The sequence below is a fragment of the Triticum aestivum genome, chromosome 3D (assembly GCF_018294505.1).
Source record: "Triticum aestivum cultivar Chinese Spring chromosome 3D, IWGSC CS RefSeq v2.1, whole genome shotgun sequence".
NCBI classification, from domain to species: domain Eukaryota; kingdom Viridiplantae; phylum Streptophyta; class Magnoliopsida; order Poales; family Poaceae; genus Triticum; species Triticum aestivum.
The window spans coordinates 234,596,216-234,615,455 of NC_057802.1; positions in this window are offsets into that span (position 1 = coordinate 234,596,216).

Sequence of the window (19,240 nt, forward strand, 5' to 3'; positions counted from 1 at the left end):
TCCAGGAGGACTAATATTTATGCTCACCATAATCTCTCGGATTTCCTTCCAAAGGATTGCAAACGGGTTTAGAAACTTGTTTGAAAATCAGCGGCAAAATGATGTTCTTTGACTTTAAGGGGCAAAAAGTCTGACTTAGGGGCCGAATTTGAGGGTGCTCTGGGCCTCCTGCGCAAGCCAGGAGAATTTTGAAGATTCCCACACTCGTCGCGAGCATTTTGAGTACTTGTTGGTCCGAAACGTACTCCGAATGACAATGTTATGACCGTTTTAGTGAACACGTGCTTTATATGGCAGCCCTTGAAAGAACTTCATTTTCTCGTGATGCGTTCTAGCGCGCCGCCCAGAGTTATGTGTCCTCCCAAGTGGAGATATTTTTTCCACATATATATTGACCAATGACAGGAATGTCATCCTATTATTGGCTGTCACACACGTACATTAAGGCATGCCACACATCAAAAAAGGAGAATAAAGGCTTATAGTCGCCTTAATTTCTTGAATTTACAACCAAATGGGATTCCATGGATTATAGAGCATGTGCAGAATGCAATGTTTGTCCTTACCAGGCAGACTAATGTTTACACTCACCATAATTTCTCGGATTTCCTTCCAAAGGAGTGCCAATGGGTTCATAAATTTCTGTGAAAAGAAGAGGCAAATGATGTTCTTTGACTTTCAGGAGCAAAAGTTCCATCTTAGGGGCCGAATTTGAGGGTCCTTCGGGCCTCCTGCGCAAGCCAGAAGTATTTTATAGATTCCCAGGCTCGTCGCGAGAATTTTGAGTACTTGTTGGTTCGAAACAGACTCGCAATGACAATGCTATGATCGTTTTTGTGAACACTACCCTTTATATGGCAGTCCTTGAAAGAACTTCATTTTGTCATGACGTGTTCTCGCGCCCCGCCCTAAATTTTGTGTCCTCCATAGTGGAGATATTGTTTCCACATATATATTGACCAATGCCAGGAATGCCCTCCTATTATTGGCTGTCACACACGTACGTTACGGCATGCCACACAGCAAAAACAAGGAGAATAAGGCTTATAGTCGTCTTCTTTTCATGAATTTACAACCAAATGGGATTCCCCGGATCATAGAGCATGTGCAGAATGAAACGTTTGTCCTTACCAGGCGGAGTAATGTTTATACTCACCATAATCTCTTAGGTTTCGTTCCAAAGGAGTGCAAATGGGTTTAGAAACTTGTCTGAAAAGCAGCGGCAAATGATGTTCTTTGACTTTCAGGGGCAAAAACTCATGATAGAGGTGGAATTTGAGGGTCCTCCGGGCCTCCTGCACAACCCGGAAGTATGTTCTAGATTCCCACGCTCGTCGTGAGAATTTTGAGTACATGTTGGTACGAAACGGACTCCGAATGACAAAGTTATGACTGTTTTTGTGAACACCGGTCCTTTAGATGGCAGTCCTTGAAAGGACTTCATTTTCTCGTGACGCGTTCTGGCGCGCCGCCCCAAAATTTTGTGTCCTACATAGTGGAGATATTGTTTCCACATATATACTGACCGATGCCAGGAATTTCCTCCTATTATTGGATGTCACACACGTACGTTACGGCATGCCACACCGCAAAAACAAGGAAAATAAGGCTTATAGTCGCCTTCTTTTATTGAATTTACAACCAAATGGGATTCCCCGCATCATAGAGCATGTGCAGAATGCAACGTTTTTCCTTACCAGGAGGAGTAATGTTTATACTCACCATGATCTCTCAGATTTCCTTCCAAAGGTGTGCCAATGGGTTCAGAAACTTGTTTGGAAAGCAGCGGCAAATCATGTTCTTTGACTTTCAGGGGCAAAAAGTCTTTCTTAGGGGCCGAATTTGACGTTCCTCTGGGCCTCCTTCGCAAGCCGGAAGTATTTTCTAGATTCCCACACTCATCGCGAGCATTTTGAGTACTTGTTGGTATGAAACGGACTCCGAATGACAAAGTTATGACCATTTTTGTGAACACCGGTCCTTTATATGGCAGTCCTTAAAAGAACATCATTTTCTCGTGACGCGTTCTGGCGCCGCCCCAAGTTTCCCCGCATCATAGAGCATGTGCAGAATGCAACGTTTTTCCTTACCAGGAGGAGTAATGTTTATACTCACGATAATCTCACAGATTTCCTTGCAAAGGAGTGCCAATGGGTTCAGAAACATGTATGAAAAGCAGCGACAAATGATGTTCTTTGACTTTAAGGGGCAAAAAGTCCTGCTCAGGGGCCGGATTTGAGGATCCTCCGGGCCTCCTGCACAAGCCGAAAGTATTTTCTAGATTCCCACGCTCGTCGCGAGCATTCTGAGTACTTGTGTGTCCAAAACAGACTCTGAATGACAAAGTTATGACCGTTTTTCTGAACACTACCCTTTATATGGCAGTCCTTGAAAGAACTTCATTTTCTCTTGACGCGTTCTAGTGCAGCCCCAAGTTTTCGTGTCCTCCATAGTGGAGATATTGTTTCCACATATATATTGGCCGATGCCAGGAATGTGCACCTAGTATTGGTTGTCACACACGTACGTTACGGCATGCCACACGGCAAAAACAAGGAGAATAAGGCTTATATTTGCCTTATTTTCTTGAATTTACAACATATTGGGATTCCCTGGATCATAGAGCATGTGCAGGTTGCAACGTTTGTCCTTACCAGGCGGACTAATGTTTATACTCATGATACTATCTCGGATTTCCTTCCAAAGGAGTGCGAATGGGTTCAGAAACTTGTGTAAAAAGCAGCGGCAAATGATGTGCTTTCACTTTCAGGGGCAAAAAGTCATGCTCAGGGGCCAGATTTGAGGGTCCTTCGGGCCTCCTGCACAAGCCAAAAGTATTTTCTAGATTCCCGTGCTCGTGCCGAGCATTTTGAGTACTTGTGGGTCCGAAACAAACTCGGAATGACAAAGTTATGACCTTTTTGTGAACACCGGTCCTTTATATGGCAGTCCTTGAAAGAAGTTCATTTCCTCGTGACGCGTTTTGGCGCGCTGCCCCAAAATTGTGTGTCCTCCATAGTGGAGATATTGTTTCCACATATATATTGACCGATGCCACGAATACCCTCCTATTATTGGCTATCACACACATACATTATGGAATACCACACGGAAAAAACAAGGAGAATAAGGCTTATATAGTCGCCATATTTATATGAATTTACAACAAAATGGGATTCCCCGGATCATATATCATGTGCAGAATGCAATGTTTGTCCTAACTAGTTGGACTAATGTTTATACTCATGATAATATCTCGGATTTCCTTCCAAAAGAGTGAAAATGGGTTCAGAAACTTGTGTGAAAAGGAGCAGGAAATGATGTTCCTTGACATTCAGAGGCAAAATGTCCATCTTAGGGCCGAATTTGAGGGTCCTCCGGGAATCCTTTGCAAGCTAGAAGAATTTTCTAGATTCCCACACTCGTCGCGAGCATTTTGAGTACTTGTTGGTCCGAAAAGGACTCCGAATGACAATGTTATGACCGTTTTAGTGAACATGTGCTTTATATGGCAGTCCTTGAAAGAACTTCATTTTCTCGGGACGCGTTCTCGCGCGCCGCACCAAATTTTGTGTCCTCCATAGTGGAGATATTGTTTCCACATATATATTGACCAATGCCAGGAATGCCCTCCTATTACTGGCTGTCACACACGTACGTTACGGCATGCCACACGGCAAAAACAATGATAATAAGGCTTATAGTCGCCTTATTTTCTTGAATTTACAACCAAATGGGATCCCCCGGATCATGGAGCATGTGCAGAATGCAACGTTTGTCCTTACCAGGGGGAGTAATGTTTATACTCACGATAATCTCTCATATTTCCTTCCAAAGGAGTGCCAATGGGTTCAGAAACATGTATGAAAAGCAGCAACAAATGATGTTCTTTGACTTTAAGGGGCAAAAAGTCTTGCTCAGGGGCCGGATTTGAGGATCCTCCGGGCCTCCTGCACAAGCCGAATGTATTTTCTAGATTCCCACGCTCGTCGCGAGCATTCTGAGTACTTGTGTGTCAGAAACAGACTCTGAATGACAAAGTTATGACCGTTTTTGTGAACACTACCCTTTATATGGCAGTCCTTGAAAGAACTTCATTTTCTCGTGACGCATTCTGGTGCCGCACCAAGTTTTCGTGTCCCCCATAGTGAAGATACTGTTTCCACGTATATATTGGCCGATGCCAGGAATGTGCACCTAGTATTGGTTGTCACACACGTACGTTACGGCATGCCACACTACAAAAATAAGGAGAATAAGGCTTATATTCGCCTTATTTTCATGAATCTACAACCAAATGGGATTCTCGGGATCATAGAGCATGTGCAGGTTGCAACGTTTGTCCTTACCAGGCGGACTAATGTTTATACTCATGATAATATCTCGGATTTCCTACCAAAGGAGTGCCAATGGGTTCAGAAACTTGTCTAAAAAGCAGCGGCAAATGATGTTCTTTGACTTTCAGGGGAAAAAAGTCCTGCTCAGGGGCCGGATTTGAGGGTCCTTCGGGTCTCCTGCACAAGCCGAAAGTATTTTCTAGATTCCCGTGCTCGTTCCGAGCATTTGGAGTACTTGTGCGTCCGAAACAAACTCCGAATGACCAAGTTATGACCGTTTTTGTGAACACCGGTCCTTTATATGGCAGTCCTTGAAAGAAGTTCATTTTCTCGTGACGCGTTTTAGCGCGTTGCCCCAAAATTGTGTGTCCTCCATAGTGGAGATATTGTTTCCACATATATATTGACCGATGCCACGAATACCCTCCTATTATTGGCTATCACACACGTACATTATGGAATGCCACACGGCAAAAACAAGGAGAATAAGGCTTATATAGTCGCCATATTTATATTAATTTACAACAAAATGGGATTCCCCGGATCATAATCATGTGCAGAATGCGATGTTTGTCCTAACCAGTTGGACTAATGTTTATACTCACGATAATCTCTCAGATTTCCTTCCAAAAGAGTGCCAATGGGTTCAGAATCTTGTGTGAAAAGGAGCAGGAAATAATGTTCCTTGAGTTTCAGGGGTAAAAAGTCCATCTTAGGGGCCGAATTTGAGGGTCCAGAGGGACTCCTGTGGAAGCTAGAAGTATTTTCTAGATTCCCACGCTCATCGCGAGCATTTTGAGTACTTGTTGGTCCGAAAAGGACTCCGAATGACAATGTTATGACCGTTTTAGTGAACATGTGCTTTATATGGCAGTCCTTGAAAGAACTTCATTTTCTCGGGACGCGTTGTCGCGCGCCGCACCAAATTTTGTGTCCTCCATAGTGGAGATATTGTTTCCACATATATATTAACCAATGCCAGGAATGCCCTCCTATTATTGGCTGTCACACATGTACGTTACGACATACCACACGGCAAAAACAATGATAATAAGGCTTATAGTCGCCTTATTTTCTTGAATTTACAACCAAATGGGATCCCCCGGATCATGGAGCATGTGCAGAATGCAATGTTTGTCCTTACCAGGCGGGGTAATGTTCATACTCACGATAATCTCTCAGATTTCCTTCCAAAGGAGTGCCAATGGGTTCAGAAACATGTATGAAAAGCAGCGACAAATGATGTTCTTTGACTTTAAGGGGCAAAAAGTCTTGCTCAGGGGCCGGATTTGAGGATCCTCCGGGCCTCCTGCACAAGCCGAAAGTATTTTCTGGATTCTCACACTCGTCGCGAGCATTCTGAGTACTTGTGTGTCCGAAACAGACTCTGAATGACAAAGTTATGACCGTTTTTCTGAACACTACCCTTTATATGGCAGTCCTTGAAAGAACTTCATTTTCTCGTGACGCGTTCTGGTGCCGCACCAAGTTTTCGTGTCCTCCATAGTGGAGATATTGTTTCCACATATATATTGGCCGATGCCAGGAATGTGCACCTAGTATTGGTTGTCACACAGGTACGTTACGGCATGCCACACGGCAAAAACAAGGAGAATAAGGCTTATATTTGCCTTATTTTCTTGAATTTACAACATATTGGGATTCCCTGGATCATAGAGCATGTGCACGTTGCAACGTTTGTCCTTACTAGGCGGACTAATGTTTATACTCATGATAATATCTCGGATTTCCTTCCAAAGGAGTGCCAATGGGTCCAGAAACTTGTCTAAAAAGCAGCGGCAAATGATGTTCTTTCACTTTCAGGGGCAAAAAGTCATGCTCAGGGGCCAGATTTGAGGGTCCTTCGGGCCTCCTGCACAAGCCGAAAGTATTTTCTAGATTCCCGCGCTCGTTCCGAGCATTTTGAGTACTTGTGGGTCCGGAACGAACTCCGAATGACAACGTTATGACCGTTTTTGTGAACACCGGTCCTTTATATGGCACTCCTTGAAAGAAGTTCATTTCCTCGTGACGCGTTTTGGCGCGCTGCCCCAAAATTGTGTGTCCTCCATATTGGAGATATTATTTCCACATTTATATTGACCGAAGCCATGAATACCCTCCTATTATCGGCTATCACACACGTACATTATGGAATACCACACGGAAAAAACAAGGAGAATAAGGCTTATATAGTCGCCATATTTATATGAATTTACAACAAAATGGGATTCCCCGGATGATATATCATGTGCAGAATGCAATGTTTGTCCTAACCAGTTGGATTAATGTTTATACTCACGATAATTTCTCGGATTTCCTTCCAAAAGAGTGACAATGGGTTCAGAAACTTGTGTGAAAAGGAGCAGGAAATGATGTTCCTTGAATTTCAGGGGCAAAAAGTCCATCTTAGGGCCGAATTTGAGGGTCCTCCGGGACTCCTGTGCAAGCTAGAAGTATTTTCTAGATTACCACACTCGTCGCGAGCATTTTGAGTACTTGTTGGTCCGAAAAGGACTCCGAATGACAATGTTATGACCGTTTTAGTGAACATGTGCTTTATATGGCAGTCCTTGAAAGAACTTCATTTTCTCGGGACGCGTTCTCGCGCGCCGCACCAAATTTTGTGTCCTCCATAGTGGAGATATTGTTTCCACATATATATTGACCAATGCCAGGAATACCCTCCTATTACTGGCTGTCACACACGTACGTTACGGCATGCCACACGGCAAAAACAATGATAATAAGACTTATAGTCGCCTTATTTTCTTGAATTTACAACCAAATGGGATCCCCCGGATCATGGAGCATGTGCAGAATGCAACGTTTGTCCTTACCAGGCGGAGTAATGTTTATACTCACGATAATCTCTCAGATTTCCTTCCAAAGGAGTGCCAATGGGTTCAGAAACATGTATGAAAAGCAGCGACAAATGATGTTCTTTGACTTTAAGGGGCAAAAAGTCATGCTCAGGGGCCGGATTTGAGGATCCTCCGGGCCTCCTGCACAAGCCGAAAGTATTTTCTAGATTGCCACGCTCGTCGCGAGCATTTTGAGTACTTGTGTGTCTGAAAAAAACTCTGAATGACGAAGTTATGACTGTTTTTGTGAACACTACCCTTTATATGGCAGTCCTTGAAAGAACTTCATTTTCTCGTGACGCATTCTGGTGCCGCACCAAGTTTTCGTGTCCCCCATAGTGAAGATACTGTTTCCACGTATATATTGGCCGATGCCAGGAATGTGCACCTAGTATTGGTTGTCACACACGTACGTTACGGCATGCCACACTACAAAAATAAGGAGAATAAGGCTTATATTCGCCTTATTTTCTTGAATCTACAACCAAATGGGATTCCCTGGATCATAGAGCATGTGCAGGTTGCAACGTTTGTCCTTACCAGGCGGACTAATGTTTATACTCATGATAATATCTCGGATTTCCTACCAAAGGAGTGCCTATGGGTTCAGAAACTTGTCTAAAAAGCAGCGGCAAATGATGTTCTTTGACTTTCAGGGGAAAAAGGTCCTGCTCAGGGGCCGGATTTGAGGGTCCTTCGGGTCTCCTGCACAAGCCGAAAGTATTTTCTAGATTCCCGCGCTCGTTCCGAGCATTTGGAGTACTTGTGCGTCCGAAACAAACTCCGAATGACCAAGTTATGACCGTTTTTGTGAACACCGGTCCTTTATATGGCAGTCCTTGAAAGAAGTTCATTTTCTCGTGACGCGTTTTAGCGCGTTGCCCCAAAATTGTGTGTCCTCCATAGTGGATATATTGTTTCCACATATATATTGACCGATGCCACGAATACCCTCCTATTATTGGCTATCACACACGTACATTATGGAATGCCACACGGCAAAAACAAGGAGAATAAGGCTTATATAGTCGCCATATTTATATGAATTTACAACAAAATGGGATTCCCCGGATCATAATCATGTGCAGAATGCGATGTTTGTCCTAACCAGTTGGACTAATGTTTATACTCACGATAATCTCTCAGATTTCCTTCCAAAAGAGTGCCAATGGGTTCAGAAACTTGTGTGAAAAGGAGCAGGAAATAATGTTCCTTGAGTTTCAGGGGCAAAAAGTCCATCTTAGGGGCCGAATTTGAGGGTCCAGAGGGACTCCTGTGCAAGCTAGAAGTATTTTCTAGATTCCCACGCTCGTCGCGAGCATTTTGAGTACTTGTTGGTCTGAAAAGGACTCCGAATGACAATGTTATGACCGTTTTAGTGAACATGTGCTTTATATGGCAGTCCTTGAAAGAACTTCATTTTCTCGGGACGCGTTCTCGCGGGCCGCACCAAATTTTGTGTCCTCCATAGTGGAGATATTGTTTCCACATATATATTAACCAATGCCAGGAATGCCCTCCTATTATTGGCTGTCACACATGTACGTTACGACATGCCACACGGCAAAAACAATGATAATAAGGCTTATAGTCGCCTTATTTTCTTGAATTTACAACCAAATGGGATCCCCCGGATCATGGAGCATGTGCAGAATGCAATGTTTGTCCTTACCAGGCGGGGTAATGTTCATACTCACGATAATCTCTCAGATTTCCTTCCAAAGGAGTGCCAATGGGTTCAGAAACATGTATGAAAAGCGGCGACAAATGATGTTCTTTGACTTTAAGGGGCAAAAAGTCTTGCTCAGGGGCCGGATTTGAGGATCCTCCGGGCCTCCTGCACAAGCCGAAAGTATTTTCTGGATTCTCACACTCGTCGCGAGCATTCTGAGTACTTGTGTGTCCGAAACAGACTCTGAATGACAAAGTTATGACCGTTTTTCTGAACACTACCCTTTATATGGCAGTCCTTGAAAGAACTTCATTTTCTCGTGACGCGTTCTGGTGCCGCACCAAGTTTTCGTGTCCTCCATAGTGGAGATATTGTTTCCACATATATATTGGCCGATGCCAGGAATGTGCACCTAGTATTGGTTGTCACACACGTACGTTACGGCATGCCACACGGCAAAAACAAGGAGAATAAGGCTTATATTTGCCTTATTTTCTTGAATTTACAACATATTGGGATTCCCTGGATCATAGAGCATGTGCACGTTGCAACGTTTGTCCTTACTAGGCGGACTAATGTTTATACTCATGATAATATCGCGGATTTCCTTCCAAAGGAGTGCCAATGGGTCCAGAAACTTGTCTAAAAAGCAGCGGCAAATGATGTTCTTTCACTTTCAGGGGCAAAAAGTCATGCTCAGGGGCCAGATTTGAGGGTCCTTCGGGCCTCCTGCACAAGCCGAAAGTATTTTCTAGATTCCCGCGCTCGTTCCGAGCATTTTGAGTACTTGTGGGTCCGGAACGAACTCCGAATGACAACGTTATGACCGTTTTTGTGAACACCGGTCCTTTATATGGCAGTCCTTGAAAGAAGTTCATTTCCTCGTGACGCGTTTTGGCGCGCTGCCCCAAAATTGTGTGTCCTCCATAGTGGAGATATTATTTCCACATATATATTGACCGAAGCCATGAATACCCTCCTATTATTGGCTATCACACACGTACGTTATGGAATGCCACACGGAAAAAACAAGGAGAATAAGGCTTATATGGTCGCCATATTTATATGAATTTACAACAAAATGGGATTCCCCGGATGATATATCATGTGCAGAATGCAATGTTTGTCCTAACCAGTTGGATTAATGTTTATACTCACGATAATCTCTCGGATTTCCTTCCAAAAGAGTGACAATGGGTTCAGAAACTTGTGTGAAAAGGAGCAGGAAATGATGTTCCTTGAATTTCAGGGGCAAAAAGTCAATCTTAGGGCTGAATTTGAGGGTCCTCCGGGACTCCTGTGCAAGCTAGAAGTATTTTCTAGATTACCACACTCGTCGCGAGCATTTTGAGTACTTGTTGGTCCAAAAAGGACTCCGAATGACAATGTTATGACCGTTTTAGTGAACATGTGCTTTATATGGCAGTCCTTGAAAGAACTTCATTTTCTCGGGACGCGTTCTCGCGCGCCGCACCAAATTTATTGTCCTCTATAGTGGAGATATTGTTTCCACATATATATTGACCAATGCCAGGAATACCCTCCTATTACTGGCTGTCACACACGTACGTTACGGCATGCCACACGGCAAAAACAATGATAATAAGACTGATAGTCGCCTTATTTTCTTGAATTTACAACCAAATGGGATCCCCCGGATCATGGAGCATGTGCAGAATGCAACGTTTGTCCTTACCAGGCGGAGTAATGTTTATACTCACGATAATCTCTCAGATTTCCTTCCAAAGGAGTGCCAATGGGTTCAGAAACATGTATGAAAAGCAGCGACAAATGATGTTCTTTGACTTTAAGGGGCAAAAAGTCATGCTCAGGGGCCGGATTTGAGGATCCTCCGGGCCTCCTGCACAAGCCGAAAGTATTTTCTAGATTGCCACGCTCGTCGCGAGCATTTTGAGTACTTGTGTGTCTGAAAAAAACTCTGAATGACGAAGTTATGACTGTTTTTGTGAACACTACCCTTTATATGGCAGTCCTTGAAAGAACTTCATTTTCTCGTGACGCGTTCTGGTGCCGCCCCAAGTTTTCGTGTCCCCCATAGTGAAGATACTGTTTCCACGTATATATTGGCCGATGCCAGGAATGTGCACCTAGTATTGGTTGTCACACACGTACGTTACGGCATGCCACACTACAAAAATAAGGAGAATAAGGCTTATATTCGCCTTATTTTCTTGAATCTACAACCAAATGGGATTCCCTGGATCATAGAGCATGTGCAGGTTGCAACGTTTGTCCTTACCAGGCGGACTAATGTTTATACTCATGATAATATCTCGGATTTCCTACCAAAGGAGTGCCAATGGGTTCAGAAACTTGTCTAAAAAGCAGCGGCAAATGATGTTCTTTGACTTTCAGGGGAAAAAGGTCCTGCTCAGGGGCCGGATTTGAGGGTCCTTCGGGTCTCCTGCACAAGCCGAAAGTATTTTCTAGATTCCCGCGCTCGTTCCGAGCATTTGGAGTACTTGTGCGTCCGAAACAAACTCCGAATGACCAAGTTATGACCGTTTTTGTGAACACCGGTCCTTTATATGGCAGTCCTTGAAAGAAGTTCATTTTCTCGTGACGCGTTTTAGCGCGTTGCCCCAAAATTGTGTGTCCTCCATAGTGGATATATTGTTTCCACATATATATTGACCGATGCCACGAATACCCTCCTATTATTGGCTATCACACACGTACATTATGGAATGCCACACGGCAAAAACAAGGAGAATAAGGCTTATATAGTCGCCATATTTATATGAATTTACAACAAAATGGGATTCCCCGGATCATAATCATGTGCAGAATGCGATGTTTGTCCTAACCAGTTGGACTAATGTTTATACTCACGATAATCTCTCAGATTTCCTTCCAAAAGAGTGCCAATGGGTTCAGAAACTTGTGTGAAAAGGAGCAGGAAATAATGTTCCTTGAGTTTCAGGGGAAAAAGTCCATCTTAGGGGCCGAATTTGAGGGTCCAGAGGGACTCCTGTGCAAGCTAGAAGTATTTTCTAGATTCCCACGCTCGTCGCGAGCATTTTGAGTACTTGTTGGTCCGAAAAGGACTCCGAATGACAATGTTATGACCGTTTTAGTGAACATGTGCTTTATATGGCAGTCCTTGAAAGAACTTCATTTTCTCGGGACGCGTTCTCGCGCGCCGCACCAAATTTTGTGTCCTCCATAGTGGAGATATTGTTTCCACATATATATTAACCAATGCCAGGAGTGCCCTCCTATTATTGGCTGTCACACATGTACGTTACGACATGCCACACGGCAAAAACAATGATAATAAGGCTTATAGTCGCCTTATTTTCTTGAATTTACAACCAAATGGGATCCCCCGGATCATGGAGCATGTGCAGAATGCAATGTTTGTCCTTACCAGGCGGGGTAATGTTCATACTCACGATAATCTCTCAGATTTCCTTCCAAAGGAGTGCCAACGGGTTCAGAAACATGTATGAAAAGCGGCGACAAATGATGTTCTTTGACTTTAAGGGGCAAAAAGTCTTGCTCAGGGGCCGGATTTGAGGATCCTCCGGGCCTCCTGCACAAGCCGAAAGTATTTTCTGGATTCTCACACTCGTCGCGAGCATTCTGAGTACTTGTGTGTCCGAAACAGACTCTGAATGACAAAGTTATGACCGTTTTTCTGAACACTACCCTTTATATGGCAGTCCTTGAAAGAACTTCATTTTCTCGTGACGCGTTCTGGTGCCGCACCAAGTTTTCGTGTCCTCCATAGTGGAGATATTGTTTCCACATATATATTGGCCGATGCCAGGAATGTGCACCTAGTATTGGATGTCACACACGTACGTTACGGCATGCCACACGGCAAAAACAAGGAGAATAAGGCTTATATTTGCCTTATTTTCTTGAATTTACAACATATTGGGATTCCCTGGATCATAGAGCATGTGCACGTTGCAACGTTTGTCCTTACTAGGCGGACTAATGTTTATACTCATGATAATATCGCGGATTTCCTTCCAAAGGAGTGCCAATGGGTCCAGAAACTTGTCTAAAAAGCAGCGGCAAATGATGTTCTTTCACTTTCAGGGGCAAAAAGTCATGCTCAGGGGCCTGATTTGAGGGTCCTTCGGGCCTCCTGCACAAGCCGAAAGTATTTTCTAGATTCCCGCGCTCGTTCCGAGCATTTTGAGTACTTGTGGGTCCCAAACGAACTCCGAATGACAACGTTATGACCGTTTTTGTGAACACCGGTCCTTTATATGGCAGTCCTTGAAAGAAGTTCATTTCCTCGTGACGCGTTTTGGCGCGCTGCCCCAAAATTGTGTGTCCTCCATAGTGGAGATATTATTTCCACATATATATTGACCGAAGCCATGAATACCCTCCTATTATTGGCTATCACACACGTACGTTATGGAATGCCACACGGAAAAAACAAGGAGAATAAGGCTTATATGGTCGCCATATTTATATGAATTTACAACAAAATGGGATTCCCCGGATGATATATCATGTGCAGAATGCAATGTTTGTCCTAACCAGTTGGATTAATGTTTCTACTCACGATAATCTCTCGGATTTCCTTCCAAAAGAGTGACAATGGGTTCAGAAACTTGTGTGAAAAGGAGCAGGAAATGATGTTCCTTGAATTTCAGGGGCAAAAAGTCCATCTTAGGGCTGAATTTGAGGGTCCTCCGGGACTCCTGTGCAAGCTAGAAGTATTTTCTAGATTACCACACTCGTCGCGAGCATTTTGAGTACTTGTTGGTCCGAAAAGGACTCCGAATGACAATGTTATGACCGTTTTAGTGAACATGTGCTTTATATGGCAGTCCTTGAAAGAACTTCATTTTCTCGGGACGCGTTCTCGCGCGCCGCACCAAATTTTGTGTCCTCCATAGTGGAGATATTGTTTCCACATATATATTGACCAATGCCAGGAATACCCTCCTATTACTGGCTGTCACACACGTACGTTACGGCATGCCACACGGCAAAAACAATGATAATAAGACTGATAGTCGCCTTATTTTCTTGAATTTACAACCAAATGGGATCCCCCGGATCATGGAGCATGTGCAGAATGCAACGTTTGTCCTTACCAGGCGGAGTAATGTTTATACTCACGATAATCTCTCAGATTTCCTTCCAAAGGAGTGCCAATGGGTTCAGAAACATGTATGAAAAGCAGCGACAAATGATGTTCTTTGACTTTAAGGGGCAAAAAGTCATGCTCAGGGGCCGGATTTGAGGATCCTCCGGGCCTCCAGCACAAGCCGAAAGTATTTTCTAGATTGCCACGCTCGTCGCGAGCATTTTGAGTACTTGTGTGTCTGAAAAAAACTCTGAATGACGAAGTTATGACTGTTTTTGTGAACAATACCCTTTATATGGCAGTCCTTGAAAGAACTTCATTTTCTCGTGACGCGTTCTGGTGCCGCCCCAAGTTTTCGTGTCCCCCATAGTGAAGATACTGTTTCCACGTATATATTGGCCGATGCCAGGAATGTGCACCTAGTATTGGTTGTCACACACGTACGTTACGGCATGCCACACTACAAAAATAAGGAGAATAAGGCTTATATTCGCCTTATTTTCTTGAATCTACAACCAAATGGGATTCCCTGGATCATAGAGCATGTGCAGGTTGCAACGTTTGTCCTTACCAGGCGGACTAATGTTTATACTCATGATAATATCTCGGATTTCCTACCAAAGGAGTGCCAATGGGTTCAGAAACTTGTCTAAAAAGCAGCGGCAAATGATGTTCTTTGACTTTCAGGGGAAAAAAGTCCTGCTCAGGGGCCGGATTTGAGGGTCCTTTGGGTCTCCTGCACAAGCTGAAAGTATTTTCTAGATTCCCGCGCTCGTTCCGAGCATTTGGAGTACTTGTGCGTCCGAAACAAACTCCGAATGACCAAGTTATGACCGTTTTTGTGAACACCGGTCCTTTATATGGCAGTCCTTGAAAGAAGTTCATTTTCTCGTGACGCGTTTTAGCGCGCTGCCCCAAAATTGTGTGTCCTCCATAGTGGAGATATTGTTTCCACATATATATTGACCGATGCCACGAATACCCTCCTATTATTGGCTATCACACACGTACATTATGGAATGCCACACGGCAAAAACAAGGAGAATAAGGCTTATATAGTCGCCATATTTATATGAATTTACAACAAAATGGGATTCCCCGGATCATAATCATGTGCAGAATGCGATGTTTGTCCTAACCAGTTGGACTAATGTTTATACTCACGATAATCTCTCAGATTTCATTCCAAAAGAGTGCCAATGGGTTCAGAAATTTGTGTGAAAAGGAGCAGGAAATAATGTTCCTTGAGTTTCAGGGGAAAAAGTCCATCTTAGGGGCCGAATTTGAGGGTCCAGAGGGACTCCTGTGCAAGCTAGAAGTATTTTCTAGATTCCCACGCTCGTCGCGAGCATTTTGAGTACTTGTTGGTCCGAAAAGGACTCCGAATGACAATGTTATGACCGTTTTAGTGAACATGTGCTTTATATGGCAGTCCTTGAAAGAACTTCATTTTCTCGGGACACGTTCTCGCGCGCCGCACCAAATTTTGTGTCCTCCATAGTGGAGATATTGTTTCCACATATATATTAACCAATGCCAGGAATGCCCTCCTATTATTGGCTGTCACACATGTACGTTACGACATGCCACACGGCAAAAATAATGATAATAAGGCTTATAGTCGCCTTATTTTCTTGAATTTACAAACAAATGGGATCGCCCGGATCATGGAGCATGTGCAGAATGCAATGTTTGTCCTTACCAGGCGGAGTAATGTTCATACTCACGATAATCTCTCAGATTTCCTTCCAAAGGAGTGCCAATGGGGTTCAGAAACATGTATGAAAAGCAGCGACAAATGATGTTCTTTGACTTTAAGGGGCAAAAAGTCCTGCTCAGGGGCCGGATTTGAGGATCCTCCGGGCCTCCTGCACAAGCCGAAAGTATTTTCTGGATTCTCACACTCGTCGCGAGCATTCTGAGTACTTGTGTGTCCGAAACAGACTCTGAATGACAAAGTTATGACCGTTTTTCTGAACACTACCCTTTATATGGCAGTCCTTGAAAGAACTTCATTTTCTCGTGACGCGTTTTGGTGCCGCACCAAGTTTTCGTGTCCTCCATAGTGGAGATATTGTTTCCACATATATATTGGCCGATGCCAGGAATGTGCACCTCGTTTTGGTTGTCAAACACGTACGTTACGGCATGCCACACGGCAAAAACAAGGAGAATAAGGCTTATATTTGCCTTATTTTCTTGAATTTACAACATATTGGGATTCCCTTGATCATAGAGCATGTGCACGTTGCAACGTTTGTCCTTACAAGGCGGACTAATGTTTATACTCATGATAATATCTCGGATTTCCTTCCAAAGGAGTGCCAATGGGTCCAGAAACTTGTCTAAAAAGCAGCGGCAAATGATGTTCTTTCACTTTCAGGGGCAAAAAGTCATGCTCAGGGGCCAGATTTGAGGGTCCTTGGGGCCTCCTGCACAAGCCGAAAGTATTTTCTAGATTCCCGCGCTCGTTCCGAGCATTTTGAGTACTTGTGGGTCCGAAACGAACTCCGAATGACAAAGTTATGACCGTTTTTGTGAACACCGGTCCTTTATATGGCAGTCCTTGAAAGAAGTTCATTTCCTCGTGACGCGTTTTGGCGTGCTGCCCCAAAATTGTGTGTCCTCCATAGTGGAGATATTGTTTCCACATATATATTGACCGAAGCCATGAATACCCTCCTATTATTGGCTATCACACACGTACATTATGGAATACCACACGGAAAAAACAAGGAGAATAAGGCTTATATAGTCGCCATATTTATATGAATTTACAACAAAATGGGATTCCCCGGATGATATATCATGTGCAGAATGCAATGTTTGTCCTAACCAGTTGGATTAATGTTTATACTCACGATAATCTCTCGGATTTCCTTCCAAAAGAGTGACAATGGGTTCAGAAACTTGTGTGAAAAGGAGCAGGAAATGATGTTCCTTGACATTCAGAGGCAAAATGTCCATCTTAGGGCCGAATTTGAGGGTCCTCCGGGACTCCTTTGCAAGCTAGAAGTATTTTCTAGATACCCACACTCGTCGCGAGCATTTTGAGTACTTGTTGGTCCGAAAAGGACTCCGAATGACAATGTTATGACCGTTTTAGTGAACACGTGCTTTATATGGCAGTCCTTGAAAGAACTTCATTTTCTCGGGACGCGGTCTCGCGCGCCGCACCAAATTTTGTGTCGTCCATAGTGGAGATATTGTTTCCACATATATATTGACCAATGCCAGGAATGCCCTCCTATTACTGGTTGTCACACACGTACGTTACGGCATGCCACACGGCAAAAACAATGATAATAAGGCTTATAGTCGCCTTATTTTCTTGAATTTACAACCAAATGGGATCTCTCGGATCATGGAGCATGTGCAGAATGCAACGTTTGTCCTTACCAGGGGGAGTAATGTTTATACTCACGATAATCTCTCATATTTCCTTCCAAAGGAGTGCCAATGGGTTCAGAAACATGTATGGAAAGAAGCAACAAATGATGTTCTTTGACTTTAAGGGGCAAAAAGTCTTGCTCAGGGGCCGGATTTGAGGATCCTCCGGGCCTCCTGCACAAGCCGAAAGTATTTTCTAGATTCCCACGCTCGTCGCGAGCATTCTGAGTACTTGTGTGTCCGAAATAGACTCTGAATGACAAAGTTATGACCGTTTTTGTGAACACTACCCTTTATATGGCAGTCCTTGAAAGAACTTCATTTTCTCGTGACGCGTTCTGGTGCCGCCCCAAGTTTTCATGTCCTCCATAGTGAAGATACTGTTTCCACGTATATATTGGCCGATGCCAGGAATGTGCACCTAGTATTGGTTGTCACACACGTACGTTACGGCATGCCACACTACAAAAATAAGGAGAATAAGGCTTATATTCGCCTTATTTTCTTGAATCTACAACCAAATGGGATTCCCTGGATCATAGAGCATGTGCAGGTTGCAACGTTTGTCCTTACCAGGCGGACTAATGTTTATACTCATGATAATATCTCGGATTTCCTACCAAAGGAGTGCCAATGGGTTCAGAAACTTGTCTAAAAAGCAGCGGCAAATGATGTTCTTTGACTTTCAGGGGAAAAAAGTCCTGCTCAGGGGCCGGATTTGAGGGTCCTTCGGGTCTCCTGCACAAGCCGAAAGTATTTTCTAGATTCCCGCGCTCGTTCCGAGCATTTGGAGTACTTGTGCGTCCGAAACAAACTCCGAATGACCAAGTTATGACCGTTTTTGTGAACACCGGTCCTTTATATGGCAGTCCTTGAAAGAAGTTCATTTTCTCGTGACGCATTTTAGCGCGTTGCCCCAAAATTGTGTGTCCTCCATAGTGGAGATATTGTTTCCACATATATATTGACCGATGCCACGAATACCCTCCTATTATTGGCTATCACACACGTACATTATGGAATGCCACACGGCAAAAACAAGGAGAATAAGGCTTATATAGTCGCCATATTTATATGAATTTACAACAAAATGGGATTCCCCGGATCATAATCATGTGCAGAATGCGATGTTTGTCCTAACCAGTTGGACTAATGTTTATACTAACGATAATCTCTCAGATTTCCTTCCAAAAGAGTGCCAATGGGTTCAGAAACTTGTGTGAAAAGGAGCAGGAAATAATGTTCCTTGAGTTTCAGGGGCAAAAAGTCCATCTTAGGGGCCGAATTTGAGGGTCCAGAGGGACTCCTGTGCAAGCTAGAAGTATTTTCTAGATTCCCACGCTCGTCGCGAGCATTTTGAGTACTTGTTGGTCCGAAAAGGACTCCGAATGACAATGTTATGACCGTTTTAGTGAACATGTGCTTTATATGGCAGTCCTTGAAAGAACTTCATTTTCTCGGGACGCGTTGTCGCGCGCCGCACCAAATTTTGTGTCCTCCATAGTGGAGATATTGTTTCCACATATATATTAACCAATGCCAGGAATGCCCTCCTATTATTGGCTTTCACACATGTACGTTACGACATGCCACACGGCAAAAACAATGATAATAAGGCTTATAGTCGCCTTATTTTCTTGAATTTACAACCAAATGGGATCCCCCGGATCATGGAGCATGTGCACGTTGCAACGTTTGTCCTTACTAGGCGGACTAATGTTTATACTCATGATAATATCTCGGATTTCCTTCCAAAGGAGTGCCAATGGGTCCAGAAACTTGTATGAAAAGCAGCGGCAAATGATGTTCTTTCACTTTCAGGGGCAAAAAGTCATGCTCAGGGGCCAGATTTGAGGGTCCTTCGGGCCTCCTGCACAAGCCGAAAGTATTTTCTAGA